Below are 11637 nucleotides of genomic sequence, written 5' to 3' on the forward strand. Positions count from 1 at the left end.
ACAGCAGAGTTCTCCACCTAAGGAAGGGTATTTCCAGCCACCTGATCTTGAGATTTTGTTTGCTATTGTGCCAAGGAGGGAGACTTATGTTTGAATGTTATTGCTTTTTAATCAAAAAAAAAAAAAAAGAAACTGCTCGTTTTTTGTTTTTTGCGGTTTTATATTGCTGCAATGTGAAGGTATCTAACTAGAATTTGATGGTGTTTTTGCTCTGTTTTTGGTGTATCTCAGATTTTGTACAATGTAGAATTGGTTTAGCACTATGGGGAGCATTCTTGTTATGCCTGTTATTACACCTATAGCCAGTTTGGCTAAACATTCGTGAAGTCGAAAGTGTGTATTTTGTGAACAAAAATGCTTATTGATTTGAGCTTTTAAGCGAAACTTCAAGGAAAAATAAGAGTTTTCAACTGTCAGTAGAAGTTTTTTGAAGCTGTACAAAGTTTTTTTTCGCCGGTAACACTTTTGAAATCTTAGCCAAACATAAATTGTTACTGTAATATTATCAAAGTACTTTTCAAATTGATTAGACAAATACAAATTGTTACTCTCCTAAAGTACTTTCGACATTTCTAATAAAGAAACACTTTTAAGATAAGTAGCTATTGGGAAAGCTCTATGCGTTTTTTTTCTATTTCTGGAGAACAAACTCAACCAACTTATCTTTGTTTGTGCAACTATAATTGACTCCAAACTGAAAAATAAATAAACAATTTACCCCAAAGGGGGCTGGGTCGAAGTCAGAAGAAATCCAGTAAACTTGGACAGAAAAACCCATGAAGGGTCATGAAGCCCAAAACTTTATTTCTGGGATTCTACTTGGGTCTGGAGTGGACTCTGCTCTCTCTACATAAAAGCCCATTTAAACAAGTTTGTAGCCTTGCTTAATGCTGATTTTGCTCAAAGAGTTTTTGAAGTGCTTTATCACTATTTAAAAATAAAGAGATAAAGCTACTTCATCATCGTCTAGAAATAAATGTAACTAAATGACATTGCTTGATAGAATGCTCCACTTTACATTCTTAAAGTCAGTGGTTCGATTCTTGTTATGTGGTCTTCTGCACAATTGTTTTAGGCATTTGTAAAAAGGATTAACTTAAATCAACATTTTGGAAAGGGAAAAGGGTCAAATATCACTACAAAAGATGGGTAATCTGCGGAGGTTGAAAGTTGCAATTCGCGGAGGTTTTAGCCTCCTTTAGCAAATAGCGGAGGTTAAAACCCCGCAAATTGCAACTTTCAATCTCCACAAATTACCCATTCTTTTGTAGTGTATACCCCTCTACTTTAGTTTATTGACTAATTTTGCCTTCCGTTAGCTAAAGTAGTCAAATATACCTCTCTGTTAGCCGAAGTATACACATATACCCCTGAATGGATGGAAATCCCCAAATCAGCCAAAATTAGAGTGTGGGGAAATTATTTTTCGGGTCGGGTCGAGTCTAACTTATGGGGCATGTGTAATTTAGTTAAATGAGTAATTTTGGCTGATTTGGGAATTTTCATCAATTCAAGGGTATATGTGTATACTTTGGCTAACTGAGGGGTATATTTGACTACTTTGGTTAACGAAAGGCAAAATTAATCAATAAACTAAAATAGAGGGGCATATTTGACCCTTTTCCCTTTTGAAAAACATTACTCCTTTATCCTTTTTTTTAATTTTATTTCCACGTTGCTCACTATTAACTTGATGAGTTCAATTATTTGCTTACCTGTGTGTTTAGTGTGAAAAATAACGGGTTTGGTTGAATCCATAGCTAAAGGCTGCATGCATCGACCACTTTTGATAGTGATCCGTTGGTCACTTCTTTAAATATCAACATCATTTACAAAAAATTCTTTGTAGGCCACTGGTTAGGATTTAGGAATGCTTGCTTGACTGGATTTCTTTTGTATGTTTAATACTATGATCATGTGGTGTATGTACCCACTCAACGAATATTCACACATCACTAATAATATCCATGTAAGGTCCATCAATCTTTCCACCAGTCAGGTCAATCAAAGAAAAAAAATCTCACATTACTTTGACTATCTTAATTTCAAGGACTTATTTCAATGTTTGTAAGATTTAAAGCTTATTTCAATGTTTGTAAGGTTTAGGACATGGACCCAACTAATACTAGAGCAAGTATGAAATACACTATTTCGATGAAACTTTACGGTGCATTACTCCCATCAGTTTCGATTCCGACACTTATGTTTCCCTTCTAGACAAGTCATTCAATGTGGTACATCGAAACCTTTTACATATCAAATAACTAGTGAAGGAGCCACAGTATTCAAGGGGTGTCAATTGATACCCCTTTTTCAAAAAATTACATTGTGTAAAAGTTTTGTATTTATATATATATATATATATATATATTCTATTATATATGGATTCGTCTTGACTTCTTTGTGCGTTTATTCCTTTTATTTTGACACTTGTTAGACCTTAGTAAAAATTCGCATTTAGCCACTGCAAACAACCAAGCCAAGGACCAAGGTACTGGCGTTCGGTCTCACATATCTCATAAATCAATTCAGAAGGGGTATTGATTAGAAAATCTCAAGTTATCTCATAAACCAATTGAGAAGGGGAATTAATTAGAAAAGCTCACATATCTCATAATAGCTTGATTCTGAAATACTTAGGACGTTAAGAGTAAATGTCCTTGGTCGAAACTAACCTAGTATGTGTCACAAAAAATATCGGGCCCAAACACAGAAGGGAACGGAAAGGAAATGCGAAATTGATCTCTAATAGCTCGATGATTTTGATTGAATTGATTTTTATGTGATCGAGAAATTTGTTTGGAGATAATTTTTAGAACTAATCGCTACTTCCAAAACTCGAGGATAATAGATTCATCTTTCTATGTATCTCCATTTAAATATCAAGGGTAGTTCGCATGATGCAGGACTTAAACTTGTGACCTAAGTTATAAATCTCTCAACCTTTGCCACTTGAACTAAGTTCTAGGACAGCCGAAGAAAACCATTCTAGGCGAAAAGAATTGATCCACCACTGTCGAGGGTCAATTATAAGGTTAAGCACTTGTAAATTGAAAGAAATAAACAAAGTAAAAATGTGTTTACGTAAATTTATAAGCTAATCAAACTAATTTATGAGTACTTTCGACTTACGTACATTATTTATTAAGCACCGAACGCTACTTATCAAATCAAGTGTTTATAAGCAGAATTTATTCTAATCACCCTAATTTTTGGTTTTATACTTTAAAAACACTTTTAGTTTGATTAAGATTTAATGTTTTTTCTCTTCTATATTTTATCCCTGAAGTCCACCCCCCCACCTCCCCCCCCCCCCAAAAAAAAGGTTCTTAACTCGCCCTTCATCTCATTTCCTTTTCCCTGAACTGTAAATAGTTGTAAGGGTATGTTGGGTCATTTTAATTAAAATACTTGTACTCAGACACATATAACTGCCTGTTTAAAGTGTTTTCTTAGCACTTGATGCTTATAATTTATTTCCATCAATTATATAAAGCGAGCTTTAATATATGATGCATTTGTGGATAGAAAAATGACCTCATTCGAAAAAGCTATTCGAATAAGGACATTTATCAAGAAGAAACGTTGAAAGCTAAAGTTATTATTATAGATAAACGCCAAACTTCCATGACGAAAGAGATCAAAATGCTGAGATAATATTTGTTACAAAGCACGTTTTGCATGACAATGTCTGAGATATTTGATTGCTGCATTGGCTCTCTATAACATAGCTGACGTGATTATACATACCTTGTGAATATTTATCTTCAGATGAGGATCTACATCACAAGGTATGGCTTCGTAGAACATAGTAATTTTGGTTTAAAGGACGTGTTTATATTAAGCAATTCACTTAATATGTACAAATTATCTATCTTAAACCCAGTTGTGTCCTAAAATCAAAAAATTATTAACTTAAAATTTTGAATCTGCCTCTCAGTCTATCTTGAAATTGTTATGTGATAACCAATGATTCATACTTTGTTCCGATTCTACGTACATAATGCCAATTTCTCTGCCTGCACAAGTAACTGAAGAAAACATAATGAAAATGAAATGTATATATATGATGAATAAGGTAGTACATATAAGAAAATAGAGACAAGACATAAACAGAAGTAACACCTATAAATGCATCAATTCAAAGTAGGAGGTTGGCTATGTGCGAATACTCACATACTATGTTACTCATGTTTACACTCATCTCAGACTAATAATATATGTAAAAATAATTGTAATATATGTTACCATAAAAAGTACTAGTAGAGATTTTTGTTTTCTGCTGACATATAAATTTCTGGATGGCTAAACAACTCCTAAAGACATGAATGGAAGAGGCAACAAAATTTCTAACTAATATTACACTGCAGACTATGTATGATTGAGAAGTTAAAATATCAAATTGGAAACAGTATTTAGCCCTAGAGTACAGTGGAGATGGAAAAAGTTTCTGTTAATTTGGTTGCTCTTGGTAGACCTTATAGTGTGGAGAGGGCAAAATTTAAGTTTGATTATTTAAAAGAATAAAATGAAAAATAAGTATGTCAATTTCTTATTCTTGCTATATTCAACTCTTGATATTCATAGATCATATTAGAAATAACTATAACAAGGTTTCTCATTGTTCGCATGGATATATGTAAACACTTACTCGAGATCTTACTTATCAAATTTCATTGTGAAAGATAAATTTTTAAATTCACCATTACACATCTGATCCTTGCGCAATATCACGATTTATAGGCTAGAATAACATCAAGAACAGAAATTTTACAGGAAAACCCTAAAAATATAGCAATTCCTTTCTCTTCCAATCATTTTATCATGCACTTTAGGTCCGTCTTAAAAGCAATGAGACAGGTTACATTAGCTTGTTCGCATCTCTTAGTTATTCATTTGCAATTATTACCACAAATTATGATTCCTGATGTACTCCACGACTTTCTTATGTTATTGGGTAATTAATTGTGACATTTACAAAGAGTCAACCCTCGGATATTTTAGTTCTTGGCATTTATATACCTAGGTTCTGGAGAAGTATAGAATCTAAACAAAATCTCGAAGTTTTTACAGTTCTTGTACTCATTAGCTACAAAATTCCATCTCAGTAGCCTTTCAATCTGGCTATAAAGAGGTAATTCTATTGTTGATCTTCAATTCCCTCTAATTGCCAAAGAAGGTTCTTAAAACACACCAGGCCATATATAGTTAGCCGGATCTGAGGTTCACAAAAATGTTATATCATTCAATAAATATGTTACACCTCGTGGATTTTCGCGTTGTTGTAAGCAAACTAACATGAGTTCGGAGAAGCCATGATACCCCTATAAGGTCAAGGAAGACTTTTAATAAGTGTTAGACAAGTACTTAAAGGTTTCGGGATCAAGCGAATCGAAGAAAATAGGTTCGTTGGAAATTTGAAAACAACTTGACAAAATTTTGACGAAAATTTTGGCCCAACTTGTCAGGGGCATATCTCCTAGAATATGAGGAGTTACGGAACCCATAACCTATGTAAATTGAAGTTCGGCGAGTCTTCTTTCCAATGTAACTGACGGATCGCATTTATGTGAAATACGGAGGGAAATACGGGCCGTACAATAAAGTACGTCCCGTACTTTCTGGGTGTATTTTGCCCAGAATTTCCAGAACTTCGAATTGTTGCCCCCCAAAGTACGTGATACTGTTCATCACGTACTTCAAAGTACGTGATGAACAGTAACACGTACTATTGCCGAGATTTTCAGATTTTGGGGCGTTGAAATTTTTTTTCCAACTTTTATATACCCCTTTCCACGACTTTTGCCTCATTTTTCACCAAAATTAAAACCCTAAATCCTCTCAAAGCTTCCATTAACTCACCATATCAACACAAATCCAAGAGAAATCAAAGATTAAATACCAAGAATCAAGAGAATCAAGTGTGTGGATGCTCACTAGTGTTGGTGGAAGCCAAGAATCCTCTTGGAATTGAAGTTGGGTTTTTTTCTCAAGTAAAGTATTTTTCTTTCAAAGTCCATTCCTACATCACCATAGGTGAGTTTTGTATTCATTTCAAGTTATTAAGAATATTGAGTGGTAGAATGACTTGGATTGGGGAAGAAAGTAGAATATGAGGCTCAAATGTGGAAATAATGATATTCTTGAATAGTAAATTGACTTGAATCATAATTCTTGTTATGCCATGAGTATAATCATGTTGTGAATGATACTAATGATGTTGAGGAAGTATTATATGAAAATGGATACGGTGTTGCTTTGTAATTATAGTTAAGGATGACTTTGAAAGGGAATATTAAGAGTTGAATAATGTTTAACTTAAAGAAGTTTATTGATTATGATATTATGGGTGTTGCTATCGATATTTGGGAGTTGTTTACCATATGGAGGAAGTTGTTGGAACAAAGGAAATGCAGCCCAATTTTCGTTAGCTCTTAACCATTTTAATTTAGACACAAGTATGCTTCCAATTATCTAATTTTAGTACAAAATCTCTTGAATGTAGAATCATGAGCTTGGAAGGGGAAACGTTTAGCGATAAAGTTAAAGAGACGTAAAGGTATGTGAGGCTAGTCCCTTTCTTTCAAAGGCATGACTCCTATACTATGATTCCTTTATATTTCCATGACTTTCTCGTATCCCAAAGTTGAAGGCTAAAGATTTCTAAGAGCTTCCTATGAGAAAGAGAGGAGATATGTTCTATGATAATGACGATGATTATGATAATTTTATTCATCGAGATTCTAAAGCTTATGAAATGATGCTATAATGAGACTTATGATCCCATTGCATGATTTTCTTGATATTACTCATTGTTGATAGTCTCACCTCATAATACTATTTCCTCCAAGGTGAGACATGGCGATCATGATTGTTCCATAACATAATCGGAGGTTACCGACCTTACGTCACTCCGATAGAATTATAGCGTTTAATTGGACTCTCATGCATGCTAATTTTATGTATGATTACACCGTGCCTAGTTGGTCGGGCGGACACCACTTCGGTGGGCGGCTTATGGATGATGATAGTTACACCGTGCCTAGTTGGCCGGGCAGTCACCACTAGTGGGCGGCGTGAGATGATTACCCCGGACGCGGGCTAGTGATGATATTATGTTATGTATGTATGAAAAATGTTTTCTTAAAAGGTTAAGCATGCATGGTATTCGCCTTAAGGGGCAGTTTGATATACAGGTTATCTCTTTCCCTCATGTTTCCTTATTGCTTTACTACATTATGGTTCATGCCTTACATACTCAGTACATTATTCGTACTGACGTCCTTCCTTTTATGGACGCTGCGTTCATGCCCGCAGGTGGACAGAGAGACGGACTGGATACCTAAGAGCTCTATCAGCAGTTGTATAGGAGCACTCCACTTTTCCGGAGTTGCCGTTTGTTGGTATATTTTTGTGTACATATTTGGGGCATGGCGGGGTCCTGTCCCGTTCTTATGATTCCAGTATTCTAGTAGAGGCTCGTAGATACATGTGTGTGGGTAGTAGATGTCTTATGATCTTATTAGTGCATATTCTGTGCATCATTTTGTAGCCTTGTGGGCCTATGTACATGTATATGTATATGTATATCTATATATGTGTTTGGGAAGTAAATGAAGGTTGTCTCGTAATGGGTTTTATGATGAGAACGGTGTATGTTCAGATTGAATGTGATGACAAGTGAGTTAGATGGTGCTCGGTAGGGTAGCTCCGGGTACCCGTCATGGCCCTCTAGCGGGGTCGTTACAAAATATATGGAAAAATTTCATCAAAGGAATATTAACCAGATTGGTATCCAAAAGGGAAAAGAAAAAAAAAGATTAACTGGTCAAAGTTATAAAAAGATCTTGCACTTCTTTGTCAAAAAGACAAACAATATCACAACTTAATAGCCAAAAGAAAATTCTAAGCACATTAGATCTGGAAAAAAAAAACGAAAGGGAAATGAAATAAAGCGAGCTCCATGATTTTTCTGAAAAGACAAAATATAATGCGGTCTCCGATCCAGTCCATTTTACATGTTGTTATCTTCTTTTTAATCTATGTATTTAAGAAAGAATGTTCTTTCTATAAGTTCAAACCTTTCATTTTACGACAGAGACATGTTTATATCCATAAAAATGTTACATTTGCATATCTAAAATCATAAGAAGATGCAATTCAAGATTTAAAGTTTATAATTAATCTAATATTTATCATAGTTCCCCAACAAAAAAATACGGTTTGGATCAAACTTACAAGATCCTGTCCAACACAAACTTTCTATGCTAATTCCGCCCTTGATCATAATTAATCGTTTCTTTATTAAAAACCGTGTCTAGTTAGACAGTATATAAAGTGAAACAAACGGAGTACTTATGTTACTGACCTGGAACTGTACATGGACCAGCACCATATGATAAAATCTGAAGGCATCATTTGCCAAAGGTCCCAAAGAGAATCATCAACTATGTATATTTCAACTGCAACAACAATGACAAGAGATCTTCAAGCAGATATAAAAAGATCGATCTAGAAAAAGACAGAAAACAGTCATTAGCAAAAGAGCTAGTGGCAATATTGCAGAATCCAAGTAGATCGAGTAGTTTTTATGACACAAAAAATAATTTCATCTTTGTATAGTGAATAAATACCATTGAAGTACAGACATACTTACTGCATCTAAAAGTACGACCAAGTTCAGAACAATTAATTACAGGAAGAAGAGAAAAAGGAATAAATATATTATAACCTCGTTGAAATCAACACTGAAGTAACCCCCACACATCTCCCCCGCAACATGGGGAAAATGTCCCAAAAGACTAGGTAGTACAGTATTTTCTTTTCTGACTCTAAAACTTTGAATAAGAGGAAAATAAAACAAAAAAGATATGGACTAAAGATTTATGAAGAAAATATATTGCAAAAATAAAAAAAATTCAAACATTCTTCAGCTATAATAAGTTTGAAAACTTATAGCTGGTGGATCTATAGTGTTAGGAGCGAGGTCTTGAACATCCTTCGTCAGAAAATCTCACCTTGTATCAAGATTTTTTTTTGTACGTATAGTATAATAAATTCCCTTGCTAAAAATCTTGCCTCTACTACTATATAAATATGTGTATAAAATCCAAAATAAAAAGTGTAGATATTAAGTTCTAAGCCCCTACGACTATTACAATCTTTGAATCCATTAAATTTAAATCATGTATCCGTTTGATCCTGTGAACCATTTGTCATAGAAAATATCTTAGAAAGAGGAACGGGTGAACTTATAAATCAACTAGTTTAAAAAAAAAAAAAAAAAAAAACAGTTTAAGGAATTTATTTCACCCTCTTGCCTCATCTTGTTTCAATAAAAACAATATATATGGTTAAAATCATAAGACAAGATATTTAATACTTACACACCTCTTTTCAAGATCTAGATTCATGAGTATGAAAATGTTAAACAAGTAGCCATTATTTGCTGCTGCAGCATCATCAAGATTCCCACATCAATAACCCATAGGGCTAAAAATATAAACCCTAAAAAGGCTATGTGAATCTTGATGATGCTCCACTAGCAAAAACTGACTGGGATATTATCAGATCTTTTCAAATAATTTGAAGCGAAAAAAAAAAAGGAAAGGAGAATACTTTTTCTAGCCCTAACCCTAGAAAACTGAAAGAAAGAGATGGAGAAAAATATGGGAGTAGTGATGAGGAATATGTAGTTAAAGAGTGGATCTATAAATACTAAAATATCTCATGGTATAGAAGGGATGTGTATTCAATACGAGATATTAGGATTGGTTGGTGTGCTGCAACAGTTACACATCACAATCCTAAGTACCAGAAATTACTTAGAAATTTAAAACACTTACTGAGAATATATACTATTAATTGCAGCTTATTTATCGAAAAAAATAAAGACTTACCATATTGTAATGGCGTACTGCCAGAGAATTTATCAAATTGACTGACTGCGATGTGTATTAAAGGAAGCGTACACGTGAACTTTTCTATGGGTTTTAAGGTTTACTTGAGTTGATTCCTCATTTGCCATTTTGGCTCACTTCCAACTTTTCCCTTATGGCCCTCGTTATTAAGAGCCCGTTTGGATTGACTTATAAGTTGCTTATAAGTTATTTTCAGCTTTTTTAATATTTGACTAGCCAGCTTAAAGTCATTTTGTGCTTAAAATAAAAAATTAATTTGGCCCGTTTGGCTTAGCTTATCTAAAACAACTTATAAACTGAAAACAGCTTATAAGCCCCAAAAAAATAAGTTAGGCTACCCCAACTTTTTTTTTTTGGCTTATAAACTGTTTTTTTTAAGCCCATCCAAACAGGCTCTAAGGATATAATTTTATATTCTTTTCAAATATTTATGTGGAAGTATATGGTTTTTTATCTTTACCTTAGTTCAATCTTATATACGACACCATCATAATGATACTAAATGCTCCTTCCGTCTCATATTAATTGTCATGTTTCATTTTTTAAAAGTTAAATTATGTGAATTTTGACTAGCATTTTAAAATATATTTTGTCATCAAATTACATAAGAAAATTTGCAACTTATAGTAGTAATCGTCTGTTTTTTAATATCTAAGTTTTAAATGTAAAATATTGAGTTGGTCTAATCCAATATAATTTATCTATTCGAAAATGAGTCAAATTGACTTAACAGAGAGAGCATTATTATAATCCTACGCTTGATCACCATGGGATTTTGCTGTAGATGGGACGATGGGAGGGAAATGTGAAACGTTTGGAGAACATGTATATTTGTTGTGTACTATCTACTCAAGTATATATAAGGATTCATTAAATATGTCGAAAATTGTAAGTAAAATTATTTTTAATTATAATTGCAAACTATTGGGTACAATTTCAAATAAGCATTTTGATAAAGGAGACAATATATATGATATATTTTGTTTGTGCAAGTCCTACTCTACATGATTTTGAACAAACTTAATTATAACTTCTTATATCTCTCACATATAAGTTGTCTTTTCAAGAAAAGCCTTGTACTGTATGCTTGGGAACAGGAACCTAGCTAGTCCTTTGGTTATATAGGTTGGGTCCGAATCTAGTAATTTTAGTTCAAATTTTATATTTATATTAAAAAAAATTATTAAATATGTATAAATTATTAATATAGAACTCAAAAACTTTAAAGGCGGAACTTAATAGTTTTATTCCAAACTCTATATAAGCTTCAAATCATGATTTCCCCTCTGATTGACAAAAGGCTTAGTCATCAAAAAGAGGCATGGCCACTGGCTAATTCAGAATTTAAAAGTTCATGAGTTTTTACCACGATCTCAAATTAAAATAAAATAATAACTAGATTCATATAAAAATTAAATAAGTTATGTATAACGTTTAAGCAAAATTGTGGATGGCCTTGTATATAGAGATAACGATTGTAACGCTAGTAAAATCTCTTCGATAGGGTTGTTGAGACGTACTATTAAGTAATGATAACCATAGAAAAGATAAGTATCATGATCAATTTTTCCTAGCCCTTTGGCTAAGTGAGGACTACATGGTGATATTAATTAAACTTTGACCCACCAGACATGTAAGAGTCAAATTAATGTTCGATGTGAAACTTTGACCTATATGGTTCTTGAAAATTCTATTCATCTACTCCCTTAGTTTTATT

At 33.3% G+C, this 11637-nt stretch overlaps 1 long non-coding RNA gene across 4 annotated transcripts; it reads right to left on the minus strand.

The window, feature by feature from the left end:
- Nucleotides 1-3675: 3675 nt before the first annotated feature.
- On the minus strand, nt 3676-10014 carry LOC132640341 (uncharacterized). 4 transcript variants are annotated; one of them, XR_009582204.1, is made up of 3 exons: nt 9900-10014; nt 8369-8462; nt 3676-4031 (listed from the first exon to the last, which is right to left on the minus strand). It is a non-coding gene; the product is annotated as an uncharacterized LOC132640341 (long non-coding RNA). The 4 variants fall into 4 exon arrangements; XR_009582205.1 differs by lacking the exon at nt 9900-10014 and adding an exon at nt 9619-9674; XR_009582203.1 differs by lacking the exon at nt 9900-10014 and adding an exon at nt 9391-9586.
- Between the last annotated feature and the right edge of the window lie 1623 nt (nt 10015-11637).

The sequence above is a fragment of the Lycium barbarum genome, chromosome 5 (assembly GCF_019175385.1).
Source record: "Lycium barbarum isolate Lr01 chromosome 5, ASM1917538v2, whole genome shotgun sequence".
Lineage (NCBI taxonomy): Eukaryota > Viridiplantae > Streptophyta > Magnoliopsida > Solanales > Solanaceae > Lycium > Lycium barbarum.